Consider the following 22,093-nt stretch of genomic DNA (forward strand, 5'->3'; position numbering starts at 1 on the left):
TTCACACTTAGTCTGACATAGGTAATAAACAGCATTTTCTGTTAAGTAACATTCTAGACATGAGAAGGGAAAAGATTATCTGTCTTCCAAGAAGGGCGAGTCCTAAAGAGGATGTGTCCAGATAGCAGGACAAGCTACCAGAAGAGGTGGGAAAAATTTTTTGAGGGGTGGGGGGGCGAGGGGAGAAATAGGGTTGCTAGTGTTGAGAGAGGAACTTTCAGGAAAGAACAGGAACGTTTAAAAAGAATTTTTTTGCAAGTTTTGCTGGTTATATACAGTATCATGATCCAGATTTCCCCAAGTAATTCTTCAGTAAAATCTGTGTTTCTCACCAAAACTTCTATAGTTCAATTTGATTTGAAGGAGGGAATCCAGTAAGGTGCTACATTTGGTCTCAAGGTGGGTAAAAAGTGAGAGAAGGGGCTGCCCAAAGGAACACAGTCACATTCAGATTAGAGGAAAAATAACAATAATACCACCACAACAATAACAGCCTCATTGGCTGAGCACCAACCGTGTGTCAGCACTGCTCTACTCAGCTTTACAAACTCAACCATTAACCCTTTTAATATGACAACATCCTATGTGGTAGGAACTATACAGATTAGTAATTTACTTGAACCCAGAGGGACTGGTCCCAGAAATGAACTTGACTGATTGATACACTATACAACCTCTCAGCATAGCATATGGAATACAGTGTATATTTTTAGATGAACAGTATGTTTGTTTTTAATGTTTACTTATTTTTGGGAGAGAGAGAGAGACAGAAACAAAGTGTGAGTGGGGGAGGGGCAGAGAGAGAGGGAGACGCAGATTCTGAAGCAGGCTCCAGGCCCTGAGCTGTCAGCACAGAGCCCGACACAGGGCTCGAACCCACAGACTATGAGTTTATGATTTAAGCCGAAGTCAGACGCTTAACCAACTGAGCCACCCAGGTGCCCCGATGAACAGTATATGTTTCAGTATAGAACACCTCACACCTCTGTGATTAGGATGTTTATCTATAATTCAGATCTTCCAGGAGAGCTGAAAAACCTGCTAGCCCTTTTCATAAGTAAACATTGCTTGAAGTGAAATGAAAGCTTCATGGGCTGAGAAAGTCTGGGTTTGGCTTTGAGGGATTCCAACAGGTACTGGTGGAGAGAGAATGAGGCAGTTCCAGGGAGACAGAAAAGACCAGGAGAAGGTGTAGAGGTGAGCTAGGCCAGGACAGGGAGCAGGACCATGGGCACAAAGACAGAATATAAGGCACAGAAGCCAGATGCAATTCTCAGGGAGCTCTCACTCTTCTCTGTATTGTTTCATGATAATGAACCTATGATATAATGCTAATGAGATATTGTGAAAATCCAAAACATCAATAGGACTGTTTTCATTTTGACGAAATAAAGAGTACCTTGAAATTTAAGCAAAAAAAAAAAAAAAAAAAAAAAAAAAAACCCCAAAATACAAAAAACAAAAAACAAACCCACACTTCCACTAACCTTAGTTAATAATAATTGAACAATAATGAGCCAGCTCACTGAGGCTTAAAATTTTAAAGGGAGAGTGGAATTACTCTGCACAGATCCATGGCACAATCAGATCTCCACCCCTTTCTCCCTATAGCCCATCTCCATTTTTCCATCCTCCTCCAACTTAGTTCATGAGGCTTCATATTCCCTCAGCTACTCTGGGCTCTTGTCCATGTTTTCCTTTCAAGGTTTCCTTTTCTGATTGTGCCTTTTCGGTCTTGTGCGTCCCAGGCCTTTAGAGTCTGACACAATCCTAATTGGAGCTCAAGTGATAACAGTTAATGATGGTCTTCAATGAAAATATATTGGCTTCAAAACCAAAAGTGCAGGTAATGGGAGAATCCCATGCCAGTAAGAGAGATTGGGGCTTGATCTCCGACTTCCCCTCAAATCACACCAAGCAGGAGACTCATTCCACCTGCAGGGCTGGCATTGATTGGGGAAATTTCTTCAGGAGACCACAAGCCAAATTTCACAAGAGAAAAAGTGGAACATGGGTAGAGTATCCTCTATGCCCTCTTTTGCCCTGGTCCCTGTTTTCCTTTCTCCCCTGAGGAAGTGCAGAGATGTTTTTGGAATGTAACTCTAGATAACTCAGGCTCTCGAGTTACATTTCATCTGGCAATCCAGACAGGCTGGATGAGCCAGCATAAAGGGAGACTGGAGGTGGGGGAAGGAGGAAAAGGCCACAGGGGAGAGCAGGGTAGAAGGGAAGGTGATGACAAGAGAAGCTTACGGAGGTAGGGACCTGGAAATCTGGACCCAGCAGGTTCAGCTTCTGAGGCCACTGTCTGTCTGAAGGCCAAGGACACTGCCAAGAGCCCTATGGGAATCTCCAGCATTTCCTAATCGCCTTGGCCGGAGTCCACACAACTCATATCTCTAGGCATTTCACTGTTTACAGAACCTTTCCCAGACAAAATGTCTCACAAGAGCCCTGGGACGAGGACTACTGGTGTTAACAATCCTGTTATACAGATGAGTAAACTGAGGCTGAAACACCCTGTGATACACCCAAGGTCACTCAGTGAATGAGAAGGGAACTTGATTCCATGGTAGGTCCATCCATTTTAAAGCCAGTCCTCTCCCACCTGTCCTTCCTTCTCTTCTCTACCACGGTCAAATAACTAAGCAGAAACTCTTTGATTCCATTTAGCCAATGTCCTCTGAGCACCTACCATGAACAAGTATGTGGTACTAGGCAATGTCATAAGAAATAAAGGGATAGAAAAAAAATGTCCTCTCTCCTCAAGTTACTTACAAGCTTTAGAGATTTTGTTCTTGGGGGTTTTGTTTTTGTTTTTGTTTTTTTAATATATGAAATTTATTGTCAAATTGGTTTCCATACAACACCCAGTGCTCATCCCAAAAGATGCCCTCTTCAATACCCATCACCCACCCTCCCCTCCCTCCCACCCCCCATCAACCCTCAGTTTGTTCTCAGTTTTTAAGAGTCTCCTCCTATGCTTTGGCTCTCTCCACTCTAACCTCTTTTTTTTTTTTTTCCTTCCCCTCCCCCATGGGTTTCTGTTAAGTTTCTCAGGATCCACATAAGAGTGAAAACATATGGTATCTGTCTTTCTCTGCATGGCTTATTTCACTTAGCATCACACTCTCCAGTTCCATCCACGTTGCTACAAAGGGCCATATTTCGTTCCTTCTCATTGCCATGTAGTACTCCATTGTGTATATAAACCACAATTTCTTTATCCATTCATCAGTTGATGGACATTTAGGCTCTTTCCATAATTTGGCTATTGTTGAGAGTGCTGCTATAAACATTGGGGTACAAGTTCCCCTATGCATCAGTACTCCTGTATCTCTCGGGTTAATTCCTAGCAGTGCTACTGCTGGGTCATAGGGTAGGTCTAGAGATTTTGAAAACACAACGTTTATTGCATGCCTGTTCTGTGTCAGGCCCTGTCCTAGGTGCTGAGGTTTTAATAGAGACCAAACAGTTAAGGCCCTTGCCCTCATGAAGCTTATATTCTAATAATGAGAGACAAGTAAGAAACTATAAAGAAAAATAAACAAGTGTGTGTTGAAACTAAAACAGATGCAAACAGAGCTTCTCTTGGACAAAAAGAAAATCAGATCATATGAATGTCAGGCTTGGCTTCACAAATCAGCCTACAGTCTTCTAAATTAATAACAAAAGTTGGTTCTCCATTTACCAGATTATATTAAAACAAGTCCTTTATTACAAAACCACAACAAATACCAGGTGAGAGCCCAGTCAAAAGTCAGACTGGAAGAAACTTGCAAGACCTAAGGAAAGATGTTCCTGCTAATAAATCACAGCTCTATCTCTATAAAGAAGGCAGAGCCTGAGAAAAGGGCAGGTTCATTCATGTCGAAATGATCTAGGAAGATGACATTATCATTATGACTTCAGGGTCGAATTGGAGACTCTTGTAAATTGAAATTAACAGTATCACAAGCAAGAATTGCAGCTTCCAGGATGTCAGTATGTTTGTTCACATGTGGCTTTTATATTCCAAAGGATAATACTGTCTGAAGCCAGCCCAGCCCACCCCATGGAGAGTGTTCTCTCTTTGAACTTGATGCATTTGACATCCACTACACTTGTTTGGCAGTTAACAACGCACTGCCTGTGAACTCATGTTATTGTTTTGCATTGTTCCTTTTCTCTTGCAATGTTGAACTGGTAGATGATTCATCTACCAACTGGTCTATAGGGATCACCTCTCACCCTTGTGCTCTTTTAAACTTGCATTATAAGATAGACTTCATTGAGTCCACAACTTGTTGACTATCTACCGCATGCTGGGCACTGCATTAAATACTAGGGAGTAAGCCTTCTTGGAGATTTTAGTCTATAGGGAGAGACAGACATTAGCCATCATTCAAAGGAGCCTATCATTACATAGAGTCTATATGGTTATATAATGAGCCTATAGTTATTTATTACAGACAGAAACAAGTGCAGGAAAATAATTTAATTCCATGAGAATGGATCACCTTCAGGAAAGTCAGCCTGGGCTGGAAGGAAGGAAAGGATTCCCAAAGAAAGTAGAACTGGAGCTGAGAAGGGAATCAGAGGAAAAATGTGTAAAGGTCCTGGGCAAAAGGATACATGGCTCAATATGTGCACTGTACAAAGTCCGCACCGTAAACTGGTCCTGGCGCCAGAGCAGAGAGAGTGAAGGAGGGTGGGAGGGGAGTGAGGCAAGAGATTTAGGTGGATCCTTGTAGAGCTTTCCTTAAAAACAATGAGAAGCCATTAAGGGGTGTGCAGCACATAGCAGCATAATCATATCTGCTCATCGAAAAGATCTGACTGCATCGGGGAGCAGCCTTCTCTCAACATTTGATTACACGAGTCCTCATGAGTGAAAATGTTTTGAGTACACACTTTTGATTTGTGTAAATTTATATACTATATATTTGTATACACTGTAGAGCTCATGTACGTTATAAAACATACAAACACAGAAATTTTTAAAAGGGAGTTAATGATGAAAATGGTTTTTAAAAAAAAATTTAATGTTTACTTAATTTTGAGAGACAGAAAGTGAGCGGGGGAGGGGCAGAGAGAGAGGGAGACACAGAATCAGAAGCAGGCTCCAGGCTCTGAGCTGTCAGCACAGAGCCTGACGCGGGGCTCAAACCCACGAACCATGAGATCATGACCTGAGCTGAAGTCAGACATTTAACCAACTGAGCCACCCAGACACCCCTGAAAATGTTTTTTAAAGTTTTGTCTTGACGAAATGCTGATAATCATTGAGGCTGAGCAATAGGCACATGGAGTTTCAATATTATATTTTCTTTTTTGCATATGTTTGAAGAGGTCCACAAAGAAAAGATTTTCTTTACATCTCAAAAATTATTATGATGACTACATCCTATCATTAGTTAATATCTCAAAGCATAATATACACTTAGGGTGACGTTTGTGATCAACAATCACAGATGTTTGTCTATACTTCATTTGATATTTTTGATCACTCTGAATTTGGGAGAGCCAACTTAATGTCAGACATAATTAGTTCATCACTGTGCTTACGGATCTATAACAGCTTGCCCTTGCTTGCCCTTAGTGTTATCTTCAGTCTACAAATGTGATGCAGGAATCCTTTTAAGTTGTTTGTCCATTTTTTGAAAGTTCATTTAATGAAAACTACTTAATGTAATCCAGAAGTGGGTTTCCCCTGGAGAAGATATAAGCCACAGTACATTGCAACACATTGAGAGAAAATGGGCAGAGGATCTGAATTTTTCCAAAGACATTTCTCCAAAGAAGACCTACAAATGGCCAACAGTTATGAAAACGTACTCAACCCCACTAATCATTAGGGGAATGCTAATCCAAATCACAATGAGATATCACTTCATACCTGTTAGGCTGGCTATTATCACAAAGACCAAAGATAACAAGTGTTGGCAAGGATGTGGCAAAAAAAAAAAAAACCAAAAAACAAAAAACAAAAAAAAAAAACCATCTCTTGCACTCCATTTTGCAGGAATGTAAATTGGTATAGCCATTATGGAAAATAGTATAGAGGTTCCTCAAAAAATTGATCCATATGATCCAGCAGTCCCATTTTGGGGTATACTTTGGGGTATACATCCAAAGGAAATGAAAACAGAATATTGAAGAGATTGAAGACGTATCTGCACTCCCATATTCATTGCTCCATTATTCACAACAGTCGCGATATGGAAACAACCCAAAAGTCCACTGATGAATGAATGGATGGATGGATAAAGAAAATGTAATATACATATTACATAATATGATTCAGCCTTATAAAAGAAGGAAATCCTGCCATTTGCAACAACATGGATGTACCTAGGAGACATTATGCTAGCTGAAATGAGCCAGATGCAGAAAGGCAAATATTTCATGATCTCACTTATATGTGGAATCTAAAATAGTTAATCTCATAGAAATAGAGGAGAATGGTGATTGCCAGGGGCTGGGGAAAATGAGATGTTGGTCAAGGTGTACGATGTTTGGTTATGCAAGATGAGCAAGTTCTAAAGATCTCATGTACAATAATGTATATATATTTTACTAGAGTTAACAATATTGTATTGTGTACTTGGAATTTGTTAAGAGGGCAAATCTTCAGTGTTCTTACCATAGGGAAAAAAGTAACTATCTGAGGTGATGGATACCTTAATTACCTTGATTGTTCTGAATCTTTCATAATGTATATGTATAAAAACATCAAGTTGCATATCTTAAGTATATACAATTTAAAAAATTTTTTTATTGTTTATTTATTTTTGAGAGAGAGAGAGACAGAGTGTGAGCAGGGGAGGGGCAGAGAGAGACACACACAGAAACTGAAGCAGGCTCCAGACTCTGAGCTGTCAGCACAGAGCCTGATGCAGGGCTCGAACCCACAAACCCTGAGATCATGACCCGAGCTGAAGTTGGTCGCTTAACTGACTGAGCCACCCAGCATCCCAAATATATACAATTTTTAATCATCACCTATACCTCAGTACAACTGGGGAAAAAACAAACAAACCAAAGAGCAGAAACCATGAGGACAGCCCCTGAACCCCGCCATGAGCTGGAGCCTCCAGGATACCTCTTGAACCAAACGTGACATGTGACTATCTGACACTAGGACTGGGTGAGAGGTCAAGGTGAATCCATTTGTTGAACATCAATAAAGCTCTATTCGTAAAGCTTTATTCCTTCTTTTTTAAAAAATAAATAAAAAATCAAAATTCTCATGTTTTCCGCAGACACTTCAATGGATCATATTGTGTGCAAAGTTTTAGAGACGCTTCAATGAAGACTGGCTAGGAGGGGCCCAACAAAGATACACAGGAGGCCCCTGCAGCATGGACCAGAGCAATGGTGGGGTGACAATAATGATGAGGGAGGGAAGCAGATGGATTCAGGATAGTCAGAAATGCATCATGGACTGTGCACTGGACTGGACACAGGGGTGGAGAAGAAGAAGGACTCAAGACCACTCCGGGGTTTCTGCTTGTGCAGGGCTGTGCCTTATACAAAGGACATGTATTTATTCAAATTTTGAATAAAATTAGCCCACTGACATAAAACTGAAACCTATGTGTGCTATTTAAGTGGATCGTTCATACTACCAGTGCTTATGGTGATCTGTTCCCTGCTTTGGTCTCCTAATAGCTCCACTGAGAGAAATTGTACCAGGTTTTCATTTAGCTAGTTTCACTGGGGGGAAACTTCCAGTTTTGAACCCTGAGCCCAGGCTATGCACAGACAGACTGGGGCAGAGGCCTAGGAGACAGGATATCTTGTAGTATCCAAGCTGCACATTCAACCCTCTGCACTGCAGCCCACATCCCAGGGGCTTTGTCTCGGGTGAGTGGTCGGTCCTTCCCCTCCCACCACCAAAAACCAGCTTCCCAGATGGAAAGTCCTCAATGTGGAGCCTATCACATATCGGGAGGGTGGGGAGAGAGGAGTGAGATGAGCCCTGGATATGGACCAAGCAGATGACCACTCCTGTTGTTTGACTGTAGGGGCTCCAGGAAGACCAAGCCCCAAGGTCCAAATTCTCTTTCCCATCCACTGGGCACTGTCATCTGAGATTCTCCCCCTTGGAAATGAGTTACTTTGCATTAAATTGCCTTCCAGGCATTCTGAGAGGAGTAAAACATCACTGTCACCTTCATGCGAGTGGGTTTTTCTGAGTGACAGGAAATGCCCAGGGCTTCGCAAGAAATATACAATGTTTGTCTGGCAAAGCATGAAAACTGACATGCAGGAAAGACCCAAATACAAACATCATTGATGTGCCCTTGCAGCACCCCCAAGCTGTAAGGATCAGGCAGATACAGATGTCCCTTCCTTCCCATAAGACCATTCTCTAGGGAAATTGTGCTGTTCTAAATTACAGAAGGATACTAATAATCTCCTTAGGAATTTTTTTAAATCTTGAATTTACTGATTAATAAATCTCACGTTATGTGTGCCAGGCACTTGGGAAAGTACTTTTCAGGCAAAGTCTCATTTATTCCTTACCATAACTCCATGAGGTAAGCAACTACGACTGCCTGTATTTTACAAATGAGCAAATAAGAGAGGTTAAATACTTGTGTTAGGTCACAAAGCATGAACGATGGAGCCAAGCTTGTATTCGAGAGAGCAGGATGTTGTCGATTAGAGAAAACTGCACCAAAAATCAAGAGATTTGAGTCTGAAGTCCAGCTTCACCGGTCAATAACTATGTGAGCTTGTGTGACCTCAGAGCCTCAGGTTCCTCCTCTGTAAAATAAAGAACCAGATAGTCTCCTCCCAGCTCTGATGCCCTATGAATCTGCTGGGACATAATCTTCCATCCACCAGTCTTCCCATCCAACTAGACACTTTCCCTGAAATGCAGTTTAATTAGCCACTCTGTGCTCTAGACATTTTCAGAGGGTAACCATGTGTTATAATGGTTTTCTTTGATTCTTAAATTAATTTGAAAAAAGCTCCGGCTAACAAGACCAATGCCCAAGCATTCAGAGGGTTGAATGGAAGGAAAAATATCAACCTGCTGAGTGGACAGGGCATCACACGCTGCAGTGTAATGGCTCTGTGCTGCTGTAACCAAGGCCTGGGCAGGCTTAGTGCCTCGGCTGTTCAATCAGCTGAGACCTAGTCATGTTTCTCAATTCTCAGACTTACTCTGCCTTTGGCAGGATTGTTTTCCACACAGAGACATGACAGGTGGCCCAGGGTCCCTCCTTAGCACCCACAACAGCCTTGATGAGCAGTCCTTGCTGCAGACAACTTTTCAGAAGAGGAAGTGCCTTCCTTTATAACTGGGAGGAATCTTCATCTGGGGCTGCCTCTTCTCGATTCACCTCATGTGTACCTAATCACCAGTGGCCAGTGTCGTTAATGAGCTCTGCCTGGCTCCGGCCATGGGGTCATAAATCTTGGCTTTGCCACTTTAGAATACGACCTTAGCCAAGTTACCTAACACCTCCAAGCCTCAGCCTCCTCACCTGAAAAATGGAGATGATCATACTTTACAGGATCATTGAAAGTTTAAATAAGAGTTTCTTTATATGGGAACACGTGTGGAACAGGGTTCACATACATTCAGTACTCAACAAGCATAAATTAAAAACTTTTTTCATCTGAATAATAACTTGTAAGTCAAAGCCCGGAAGGGCGAAAGTTAAAAATGTTTATGTCAAACAGAGGAAATCTTCAGCCCTCAAAAGTAATTGGAAATTTATTTTGCAAGTCTTTATTGAGTGCCTACTGTGTACCAGGCACTATTCTAGGCACTAAGGATACAGACATGAAGAAGACACACAAGAACTTGCTTCAATGGAACTTATTTAGTATAAGGTATTTGAGATTTTCAAAAGTTTAAATCCATCTGGGGACAACAGTGTCATATGAAGCTATTAGGCCATTAAGGAGAACCCAGTCTCTGGCCTCCAAGCTTGGGCTCAGCAGAGGGCAGCCACATGTTCTTGCAACACTTTCCTTGGTGGCCCTATCACAGAGTACATTCTTGGCCTCGAAGGACTATGGCTCTGACCCAGTGTGACACTGCTCATGTCCTCAGGTATCCTTTCTGGCCTAAGTGAACAGGCAGTATAGTGTACCACAGCCTCTCTCTCCCCAGGGATGTTCCTTAGGGTGTGACTAGCTCAGGAAACACTGAACTGAGCCAATTCCAAAAGGTTTCTTTGCTGCAGGCCTTTTCAGAGCCTTAATGAAGCTAAGGTACTTGTGAATGTGAGTGGGTGAGTGTCCAGCCTTTGACCAAAATGCTGCTTTAAGCATGTAACATGTATTTATTCCAGAATATATGGTAAGTCTGGCCTTCCCCAGCATGCATTTGGGACATGTTGGATGCTTAGAAGGAAGTCTGGAGCCTCAAGTTCTGATCCCAGTATATCAGTGACTTGTTCCATGACCTCAAAAAGGTCAAGTTACCTCCCTAGGTCTTAGTTTGCTCAATTAGAAAATGTGTTTGTGCTGTCAAAGGGGGGCAGTGGGCAGGAGAGTGATGAAGACAAAGGAGGAGGCTGGACCACATCAACTCAAAGGTCTGTTTCAGGAGGACCAGTCTATCACCTGCAAGGTCCCCAAGTTCCCAGGTGTACAAGCAGGCTCATGGCTCTGTGTGCTGGCCCTCAACACTCAAGACCCCTGGGTTTGACTGTGATGCATTCTCTATCCTGAGAATCACCCTTCAATCCTATTAGTTTTGAAAAGGATCACTCAATAGCTTGTGTTAGTAGCAAAGTGGAGCCTTAAAGATGCTCCAGGACAAGCCAGAGTCAGCCCAGTCCTATCTGAACTATTCTAGAAGACTGAGTGAAAATGATACAAATAGTATTAGCTAATATCTTAACATGATCAACCATTTATACAAATATGTCATTCTCTCTCTCTCTCTCTCTCTCTCCCCCCTTCTCTCTCGCCATTACATGTATATCATCCATCAAGAACCAGAGAGGACAGTCTGGAGAAAATATAAGAAAATATTAGTAGTGGTTTTCTTTAGGTCATGGACAATGGATGGTTACTATTTTGTTATTTAAACTTTTCTATATTTTCCAAATGTCCATCAATAAACATGTATTGATTTTATGACAACAACAAAACTAACTCCTCCCCCCTTTTTAAAGAGTCATCTGGTGCAGGTCTGGGTGTGAAAGAAACCATCCAGCGGATTTTGTCAGACTGCCCCAGCAAGAGTCCTCTGCGTTCCTGTCTCCCATTACCTTGGCTTGTGTCCCTGATTCCTAATCTTCAACACTAACACCCAAGCACAGTTTTTTATAGCTCCCCAACTGAGTTGCTGGAGTTTCCATGTGACCTTCTGCTGTTGGCTTATGTAAGCCCCAAGGCCTCAGAGTGGCCACAATGTAGGTTGTCCACTGCACAATTCCAGAGGTTAGTTAACATCGATGACAATGTGAATGCCACCTCCTGAGTTGTGCAGTGCACAGTCCACACAACCATACAAGGTGACCCTACCTGGTTTCCTGAACCATTATCATGATCCTCTAAACATTTTGCTAAGTGCTACTCAGAAAACAAAAGTAGATGGGCTTGGAAGGCAGTACACCTAATGTATCACAGCATGGGCTCCAAAATCAGACTGCCTGGGTTGAATGACCTCAGACAAATTATTTCACTTCTCTGTTAACACAACTTCAGTTTCTTTACATGTAAAGTGAGATAACACTAGTACCCTCCCCTAGGGTTGTTCTGAGGATTAAATGCAGTTAAAATATAAAGCACTTAATCAATTTTCTGTCTCATGGTAAGTGCTCAATAAATGTTAACTGGTATAACTGTAATCTCCTCTGAAGTCATACACAGAGACCTAGAGACAAGGTCTTCAATGCAAATTAAATCTTGCATTCTTAGGATGTTGGGGGGAGGGAGTCAGCCAGGGTAGGAGTGAGTTTCCTAGGGCCAGAACTGGGTCATAGATGCTCACCAAAACAGACTGGGGTTCGGAGAGCCAGAGGGTCAAGCTGAATCAGAATTGGTTAGGGTTGCTGCTGAAGAACAGACATCTACAGCAAAGGCAGGAGACAGGATGGATTTGGGGGCTGCAAAACCAAGATGGCAGCACCTGATGGAAAAGGCCCTGGGGGGCACTGGGGAAAGAGTCAGCGATCAGGGAGGAGCCCCCGAATCATCACTGGAACACCCTTGGGATGCTCTCACCTTATAGAGACTGGATCTGTTGGACTTCCTGAAAGGAATTATTTTTTTTCCCAAAATAATTAGGTTTGGCTCCAGCTGTGAGTTTTGAACACGCCCATAATAACAGTGACTTGAACAACATAAAAATTTATGTCTCATTCAAGTCAAAGTATAAAGGTAGACATTTCAAGGCTGCCCTGTGACTGCTGCTTCCGGCTCATACCTCCCCCCTTCTCTAGGGTATGGCCTCATCCTGGTGGCCCAGTTAGCAACCAGGTCTAAGGGAGCAGGATGGAAGAGATGAAGGAGGAAGAGAGAGGGCACTTTCTGCTGCCTGAGATTCCCAGGTACTGCCACACAGCCCCTCCCCCTGCACCCAGGACTCAGTCCTAGCCACCCCTGGGTGCAAGAAGCTTAAGCAATGTCCTTTTAATTCTGGCCAGTGTGTTCATATCCTATGGCAACTGTCACAAATTACCACAAATGCAATGGTTTAAAACAACACGAATTCATTATCTTACAGTTCGAGAGGTCAGAAGTCTAAAACGGGTCTCACTGGACTAAAATCAAGGTATCGGCAGGACTGGGTTCCCTTCTGGAGACTCTAGGGGAGAATCCATGTCTAGTCTTTTCCAGCTTCAAAAGGTCACCCACATTCCTTAGGTCATGGTCCCTTCCACCTTCAAAGCCAGTGCTGGCCAGGAAAGTCTTTCTCCCAATGCCATCTCTCAGATTCTGACTTTTTTGTCACCTTCTCCCTGCCCCCAGCCCCATTTAAGGACTCCTAGGATTATCTTAGTCCCACCTGCATCATCCAGAATAATCTCCTTATTTTAAGGTCATCTGACTAGAATCCTTAATTTAATCTGTAACCTGAATTCCCCCCGTTCCATGTAACATAACATATTCATAGTTTCTGGGAAGTAGGGTATAGATATCTTGGGGAGAGCATTATTCTGCTTACCACAGGTGACCAATTCTATCTCTACACAAGAAAGATGAGACAATGATCTCAGAGAGCAGGTATCATGGCCCTTCAGCTCTGCCATGCTGATGGCACAGAGGTACTCATTGTGAAGGAGCATTCTTGTCTTCCCAGGATCTCTGAGGGATTCCCCTCCCCCCTGCACAGTTCAGGTGGGGCAGCCCTATCCTCTCAAGCTTCTGATGGTGTCAGTCAGAATTCTCCTAGGTAGAGTAATTGCTTCAGGAGATGTGCATGTGAGCCAAGCCAGGTCAATCATGCCATTCCTGGCATGTGGGCTGGAATTTTGGAAATGATGCTCTCCCTTATTTCTAGGATCACCAGCTCTAGGGATAACTAAAGCTGAGAGGTGCCACTGACTACCTTTTTCACCATGGAGAAAAGCCTGCCTGAGGTTGAAGCCAGCACAGAGGTGAGCAAGGATGTGAAATGGAGAGATAGACAGAGGCACAGAGGATCTGTAGCCATGCCCATAGTCCAAGAGCTACCCCTGGGCTTTTCATGGACATGGGCCAATAAATTCCCTCTGCTTTTTTATTATCTGTTAAATAATTTCAAGTTTCTTTCACTTGCAGCCAAGTGCCTTGACTAATAAATTCAGGAGACACCTATCAGGTCAAGTCACAGCTTCCCAGAGCCCTGGAGTGTCTCCTGAATCCCAGCTCTCAAATGCTCTGACTCTAAGTCACTGGTTGGGACCCATGAGACCCTTCCAGATTTTATATGCCCTAGCAGGTACTCATACATGCTGGCCTCATTTGACCTAGCTCAGCCCAGAGGCATATACAATTTCCCCAAGTCACTTATTCTGCATCGGAAATGTCTGTGTAACCAGAGGCTCTTTCTGGCAACCCTACTTCTTATGTATCTGTTGGAAACACTAACAAATACTCCAGGGTAACTAGAGACCTCCATGGCTCTTCTAAGGACATCCATATGGAGGGAGAGGAGGTAAGAGAGAAAGAACAGCTTTCCTTCTTTGAGTGACAGCTGCAAGAGCCTGTGGTTATTTCCTTTCTCCTGTAGTTCCATCCCTAGCACAGCTTTCCTGGCCTGAGTCCCTCTCTGCAGTCCAACTCATGGCTCTGTTTCAGGGGAAAGACATTCCCTAAAGTGTCGCCTGAAGCAGGAGTACTACCTTTAGGGAATCCAGCCAGTGAGAAAGAAATTTAGGAGAAATAACCATTCCCTAACCATCCCCTGCCTAGGATGACGTCAGGATCAGAGCCTTCTGACTTGTCATAAGGAGCGATGAAACTAAAGAATTTTAGGGGCGCCTGGGTGGCGCAGTCGGTTAAGCGTCCGACTTCAGCCAGGTCACCATCTCGCGGTCCGTGAGTTCGAGCCCCGCGTCGGGCTCTGGGCTGATGGCTCAGAGCCTGGAGCCTGTTTCCGATTCTGTGTCTCTCTCTCTGCCCCTCCCCCGTTCGTGCTCTGTCTCTCTCTGTCCCAAAAATAAATAAACGTTGAAAAAAAAATTTAAAAGAAAAGAATTTTACAAAGCACCTGGGAAGTTGGAATATAAATGTCCCATTTCAAAATCCCCCGCCGGTAGTATGCCTGGCTGGCTCATGGGAGCAGCTGTGCACATCTCTTCCCAGACCTAACATTCACCAGTTCCCTTTATGTTTTCCCAGCTGGGTGGAACCTTCTCTGCTATGCTGGAGAGCCTCTAAGACCCACCTGGATTCTGATGTCTGTAAAGAAAGCAACACCTCTTAGGTCATTCAACAAATGAGAAATCAGGGTCCATATAGTCTTGGAATTTTGACTAAAATCAACTATGAAATCATAGTAACAATTGCCATTTACAGAGTGTCTCCCACATACCATCACCTTACACTGTTTCCTACTCTAAACCTAACCGCAACGTATGGAGGCCTTATCATTCCCATTTTACAAACACAGAGAGGGTAAGTTAGTTGCTGACAATAAGAATTCAAAGAATTCTTTTGATTCAAAGAATCAAAAATTCAATCCCACTGAATTAATTAATAAATAAAAGTTACCTTGGAAGTGAACACAAAACAAAAGCCCGTCAGCATATGATGAGTGCCCATCCCTGTGCTCCATGGAACAGCACCACCTCCAGCCATTTGTCTTCTGTATGATGGATTTTTTCTGAGAAAAGTCCTATGGTACCACACAGTCTTGTGGTACCCCCTCCTAGAGAGGGGGAGGGTCTGGGATTAAATTCTGGCTCTGCTACTAACTAGTCGTGAAACTTGGGATAAGTCAAGCAACCAAGTAACCTTTAGTTTTCTCATATGAAAAATGGAGCTAGGAATACCCATCTCTATTTCAGATAATTATTTCAGATAATAATTTGCAAAGGACCTAACAATGAGCACACAGTAAGCGCACCGTGTGTGGTATTGGTAGTAGTTAGGCACTAAAATTGATTGATCTGGGACAGAGCGATGGGCTCCATGAGTGGGAGGATGATGAGGGCAGAGAAAGCACAGAAGGAAGGCCTGGGGGGGGGGTGCTCTTAGGAGACTGGATGGCCTGAGACTGAGGTGGGCAAGGAGGTTACAGAGTGGACCATGGGCAATGGAAGGAGAACTGAGAGCCACAGAAGACAAATGCGTCTATCACCAATGTGCCAAGGACTCCATGGCCTGGAACCCAAGAGCTACCTGGATCAGGACTCACTGTAAGACCTCTCTTCCAGAAGGAATGTTTGCCCAGATGCTGACCTAAGACCCTTGAGTTGAGTTTCTATGCAGAGCAGCCGGGACTCAGCAAGGTCACTTGTTCACTTGCTTTCCCATCACCAGATAAACCACCCTTCTGCCTCCTCCCTGCTCTTTCCCCCCATCACCCTCCAGGAGGCAAAGGAGAAGATTTACCTAGAGCTGCCTCTTCTTGCAAAGCCATGGGAAGGAATCTCTCTAAAAGGCAAATGTTCCACCTCATAAACATGTCATAAATCCATAACCAGTTCTCTGTGTTCTTTGTGTTTTTATGTGATGCATCTAATATCATTCTACCCTTGACTTTGAACCCACATCTTCTGAGTCCAGGTTACCAAGAGTGGCTGTTCACAGGAGATTTCAAAATTATTTATAACTTTTGTATGGATGGCACAGTTGCTTCTTTTTTATTAATCTCCAAGAAAAATACATTCTCTGAACCACTCAGACCAAACGTGATAGAAGATATATTTTTCTTTTTCTGAAGAAGTTGCTTCCACTTCTGGTAAGATATTATCCAACCTGAATCTCCCAGAGGCCGACTTGTCTTAATTATTTCAGAGTGGTGGCCATTGTGTGGGAACCTACATTGATTTCCTTCCCTCAGAATGAATGTACTCAAGACAAGTGCCATCTGATGCCCAGCAGCCCCCTTGCAAATTCTATCCATAAATATGCACGGGCCGCAATAACGGGAAAGGAGCCAACTCTTGATTAACCAGCCTTCAACGCACCAGAACCTCAGTTACTCAAAACTTTGTACTTGAGTTCAAAGGAAAAGACTGAGACCACAGAGGGGAGAAGGTAAGACCGGTTTAGCTTTAGAAACAAATACCTTCCAGTGGCTGTTATTATAGCTAATCCTTACTAGGAGCTCACGGGGCCCCAGATGCCATGAAAAGTAGCATAAATGCACTATCTAACTTAATCATCACAACAACCCTTGAAAGAAGTACTGTTATAATCCCCATTTTACAGATCAGAAAACTGAGGCTTAGAGTCTCAGTTGCCCAGTCATGCAGAGTGCCCTTGCTCTCAAGACTCTGGCTTAAGGGTCCATAAGCTTAACTTACATCATCCTGTTCCAGGAAATCAATAAAATCAGATCCAACGTCTATACCTTTGACAGAGACATCTAGAATTGAGAAGAGCTTATTCACCTCCTCTTGTTACAGTTGAGGAAATGGATGCCCAAAGAAAGGAAAGGGTCAGCCTATATGCACCTAGCTAGCAACTGAGAGAGCCAGGATTTGAAACAAGTTCACCACTCAGGACAGTACCCAGAGGTTGCATGATCAGAAAGACTGCACAGCCAAGTTCCTCAATTTCCATGTCAGCCCTTTCTACTGCTCCTGGCTCTCATTAAAATAGAACAGTGAGGGGCGCCTGAGTGGCTCAGTCGGTTAAGTGTCCGACTTCAGCGCAGGTCACGATCTCGCGGTCCGTGAGTTCAAGCCCCGCGTCGGGCTCTGGGCTGATGGCTCAGAGCCTGGAGCCTGCTTCCGATTCTGTGTCTCCCTCTCTCTGTCCCACCCCCGTTCATGCTCTGTCTCTCTCTGTCTCAAAAATAAATAAACGTTAAAAAAAAAAATTTAAATAGAACAGGGAGACCTTAGCTTTTGGATAGATCTCCACAAGAAAATTTGGAGGGGAGTAATTGGCCACTTAATTAACTTTTTAATTGACTAGTCAAGTAGCAGGACCTAACTGAAGGTTCCTTTGAGTGACAGATTCAATAAACCAACATAATAACTAGCATTCATTTAGCACACACAATGTGCCAAGTCATATCCTGAGCAACTTACACATTTGAACTTAGTTCGTCCTCACACAACTGGATGACACAGGAATGATAAGATTATTCCCATTGCACAGGTGATAAGATTGAGGCACAGATAGATTAAGCATTTGTTCTGAGTCTGCTAAATTTACCTAGTATTTGTATAACACTGCTTCCATATATATTTTCTTCTTTGTTGCTATAACAAGCTTGTGATTCACAAACAAGTATTTTATTATTTTTACACCTCAATTTTGGAGATGGAGAACCAAAGCTTTGCCTGGGCCCTGTCACTTTTGAGCTATGTAAGCTTGAGCATGTGCTTTACCTCTCCAGGCCCCAGTTTCTGTAAAATAGTCAAGGAGGAACTAGATTCTAAGATTACCCAAGCTGGAATACCCAAGATAATAAAGAGAGACAGCCTTGTTTTCTGGAATGTCCTTCCCCTGTGTTCTGACAAACCTGAGGTCTCTTGGCTTAAACACAGGGAGGCTGGCATCTCCTCAGGGGTTGTGAATAATTAGGTGGCTTAATTATCCATGCACTCAGGGGCAAAGGAGAGTGGGTGCATTTTTACACAGATCTAATCAAAGACTGCTTGATTCAGAATGAGGGCTCTCAGAATGGGCAACAAATGTTTCCGTGGGCACCAGATGGATGGTCTGGGGCTGGCTTCCCTTGAAGTATTGTTGAGGAAATGGCACTGAAAAGTCCTGGGGATATTAACCAAAGAAAAAGCCATGTATTTCTCAATATAGTCCCCTTTGGTGCAGAGGGTGGCAGATAGGTACAGCCATCAGACTACTCCTCTCAAGGTCTAAAGCAACTGGGAAACTCCCCAATTATATGGGCATGGCCAGATCAGAGGCCGAGGTCCTCATGTTCTTCTAGGTATTTGGGGGTTTTCTTCCTTCCTTCCTTCCTTCCTTCCTTCCTTCCTTCCTTCCTTCCTTTCTTTCTTTCTTTTCCAGGCACTCAATTCTGTTTACATTTAAAAGGGCACTGTGCTCTGGCAGGATTTGCTTTTAAAATAAAACGTGGGGGAATAGACAAGAAACTAATAGGCCTCCCTCAGTACATGACGACCTGTCATAGTTTTGACACCTGACATGTGGAGAGTGGGGAGTAGATGAAAAATAACACAGTAAGGCTTTCACTGACTCAAAAGGTTCAGTGAACTGAGCGTCTTGTCAGAAGCTATCAAACAACTATAATGTATTCAGTTTGGAGAGACTTGGCTTTCTACCTATTACCAGAATAAAGTTATTTTTTGCTACCCAATGCTAAATCTTCCTGTTTTAAAGAGTTCCCTACTAAGAGCAGGGGAGACCCCACCTCCACTATAAAAGCCTAAAAGACCATACATTTATTTTCCCAGCTTCCCTTGCAGCTAAACCACAATCAGACAGACTTTCAATCAGATGCTGGTAATGCAAAGAAGTAGGGCCGATGGAAGAGGCCTTCTGGGGAGACCAGCAGCAATGTCTGCTATCCAGAGACAGTGATGCTAGCAGTGCTGTGCTGGCAATGTCCTCTGTTCAGGGGGAAGGTGGGGATGTCAGCCATGTCCTCACTAGGCTGCTTCTCAGGCACCATTTGGGCCTTGGTCCCTGCCGCCATCTTGTCTCCCTTGTTCTGGCTCATTTTTTTAAGCCTGGGTCTTCCTGGTGATTCTGTGAGCTCCCCAATAGGCTTAGAGTAAGTTCTTTTTCTTCTTAAATCAGCCAGAATTGGCTTCTGTTGTTTATAATTACGAATTGTGATGGATACACTAGTCGTATGCCCTGGACAAGTTAATCTCCCTGACTAAGCTTCCCTGTCTATAAAATGGAGAGCATACTCCTATGTCTTCCATTTATTCACTCAGCAAATACGTAATCATCGAACAGCTACTAGCTGTTAAGCATTGTGTAAGCTTTCCTGCACTCATAGATTCATAGTCTAATGGGAAAGGGAGACATTAACAAAGTATCATGGAAATAATTTATTACAGTTATGTAAGATACTATGAAAACTTCATAGCAGCATAATTCATAATAGCTCCAAACAAGCCAAACGTATACCAACTGGTGACTGCAGAAACAAAATGTGGTATGTGCACACAATGGAATATTACTCGGCTATAAAGAGAAATGAAGTACAGATACATGCTACAGTATGGATGGACCTTGAAAACATCATAGGAAATGAAAGAAGGCAGGCACAAAAGACCACATACTGTATGATTCTCTGTGGATGAAATGTCCAGAAGAGGCAAATCTACAGAGACAGAAAGTAGATGAGTGGTGTTCAGGGGCTAAGAGGAGGGGGTATTTGGGAGTGACTGCCAATGATGACGGAGTTTCCTTCTGGGGTGATGGAGATGTTCTGGAATCAGAGATCAGCGACGGCTGCACTAACCTGTGACCACACTAAGAACCACTGAACTGTACGCTTGGAAAGGGCCCATTTGTGGATATATGTGGAGCATGTCTCTAAAGAGGGCTCTCATTCTTATTCCACTCCTCACCACTGTTCCCTTTGTGCCCTATCTTCTTTCTCCCTTAATGCTGATCTTTTTCCCAATGCTGCTGAGAAAGAGAGCGTCTTGTATCCCTAGATGCACACACTTCTGCTTTAGCAGATGCATCACTGGACCCTCCCTCTCTCCAGAGCTCTCTCAATCAATTCCAGAGAAGACCTGACTGGCTCCACTTAGGTCGCATGCCCACTGGACTAATAGCTGTGAGGGACAAGGGGTGAGGGCTAGGGACTACGACTGGCCCAGCTGGGTTACTTGGTAACCCCTGTAGGGAGGTAAATGGGCACAGAGATTAACAGCCCCACTGGAACCACGTAGAAAGGGGGGGGGTTTCCTCCAAAGGAAGGGAGGAGGAGTTACTAAAAGGGAGGAGGGATGAGATGGTGAGCTTGACAACCAATATCTATCCTGTTTCACCATGATCACTATGGAAACCAAGCTGTTCTATACGCATGCCAGTAAAATCTCCCTAAGAGCATTTAATAAAAGACCTAGAGGATAAGTGGAAATTAGCAACACAAAAGCCAGTACCTGAAAAAGAATGCTAAGGATGGAGGGAATACATATGTTAACATATGTTAAGATGTATCATCAACTCTAAACCAATAAGTAATGAAGTAATTACTCTAGGACCCAGGAATCCTCCCCCCCACCCCACCCCCGCATAGGTCTCTGTGTGTCCTGAAGAGCTGTGGCTTAGAACGCACTCGGCCCCAGGTTGCCTGCCGAAGCCCCACCCTGAGACCCATCACTGCGGATGAGCCACATACCTGATCCATGAAGATTCTCCGGCTGTTTCCTATCACAAGCAAAATAAATACCATTTCATGCCTAGTGTTCCAGCCCTCTTCCCACATAAAAGTTGCAAGGAGATATTTTAATAGTCCTCACTTTCATCTAGGTAAAACTGTGCCAAGGGATGATAACATCAGCTCAAGCACATTGCTTGCATCTTGGAACACTCTGCACAGCGGGTTTGTTTTGTTGTGTTTTGATGTTAAGCGGTGGGGGAGGTAGGGTTGCAAGACTGGGCTGACACACATGCATAAACTTTATGGGGCTAGAAGAAAACATAAAAGTCATCCAGCCACTCATCTGAAAGATGGGGAAACCAAGGAGTACTGGAAGACTTTAGTGACTTGGTCAAAACCACACAGTTGCCCCTGGTCCCCTAAGCTGCCCATTTCTGGCTCAGTCAGGACCCATTTGGCTTCAAAAGACAGAAGGCAATGAAAGTTCACAGGCAGGGCTGGGACTTGGGGCTCAGGTGACATGATCAGGACATACTCCCATTCTGTCCCTGAGGTAGAGACTGTCCCAGTCTGCCCAGGACTGAGGGGGTTCCTAGGATGTGGGACTTTAAGTTTTAAAATCAGGACAGTCTGGGATCAGTTGATCACTCTAGTCTGTATCTTAGCCAGGCCATCCTCTGTGTTAACTCCATTCTCTCCAGCTTCTCTCACGTCCCTCCTTCTCCGCAACTCAGGCAGAAAAGAGACTTTTCAATACCACCAGCACAAGTCCTGCAATTCACTCTATTTGGGTCACATGCCCTGAACACCTCACTATATGCAAGAGATGATTGTGTTCAGCCCCTCCTGGACCTTCTAGAGAAATGGCTACAGAAGTCCACACACTGTTCATCATCTCCCGGCTGTAATTTGATGCCCATGTGTGATGCCTGGAACCATATAACAAGTTATATTTATATAAGATGATTGAGAGATATATAACTGTATAACAAGATGGTGCTGGTGACCCATAAGAAATTGTTCACAGAACCTACATGTCAGATCTCCATGACATTTCTTGACAAAGGCACTCTTTGCAATCATATAAAATGACACTGCGGGAGTTTCAGATAAGACCTCGCCCTGGACAGGCAGAATCCCATCACCTCAAACCCAAATGTATCTCCTAAGAGGAAACGGGGTGCCTACAGACACAGT

The sequence above is a fragment of the Puma concolor genome, chromosome F2 (genome assembly GCF_028749965.1).
Source record: "Puma concolor isolate L17-30 chromosome F2, mPumCon1.1.hap2, whole genome shotgun sequence".
NCBI classification, from domain to species: domain Eukaryota; kingdom Metazoa; phylum Chordata; class Mammalia; order Carnivora; family Felidae; genus Puma; species Puma concolor.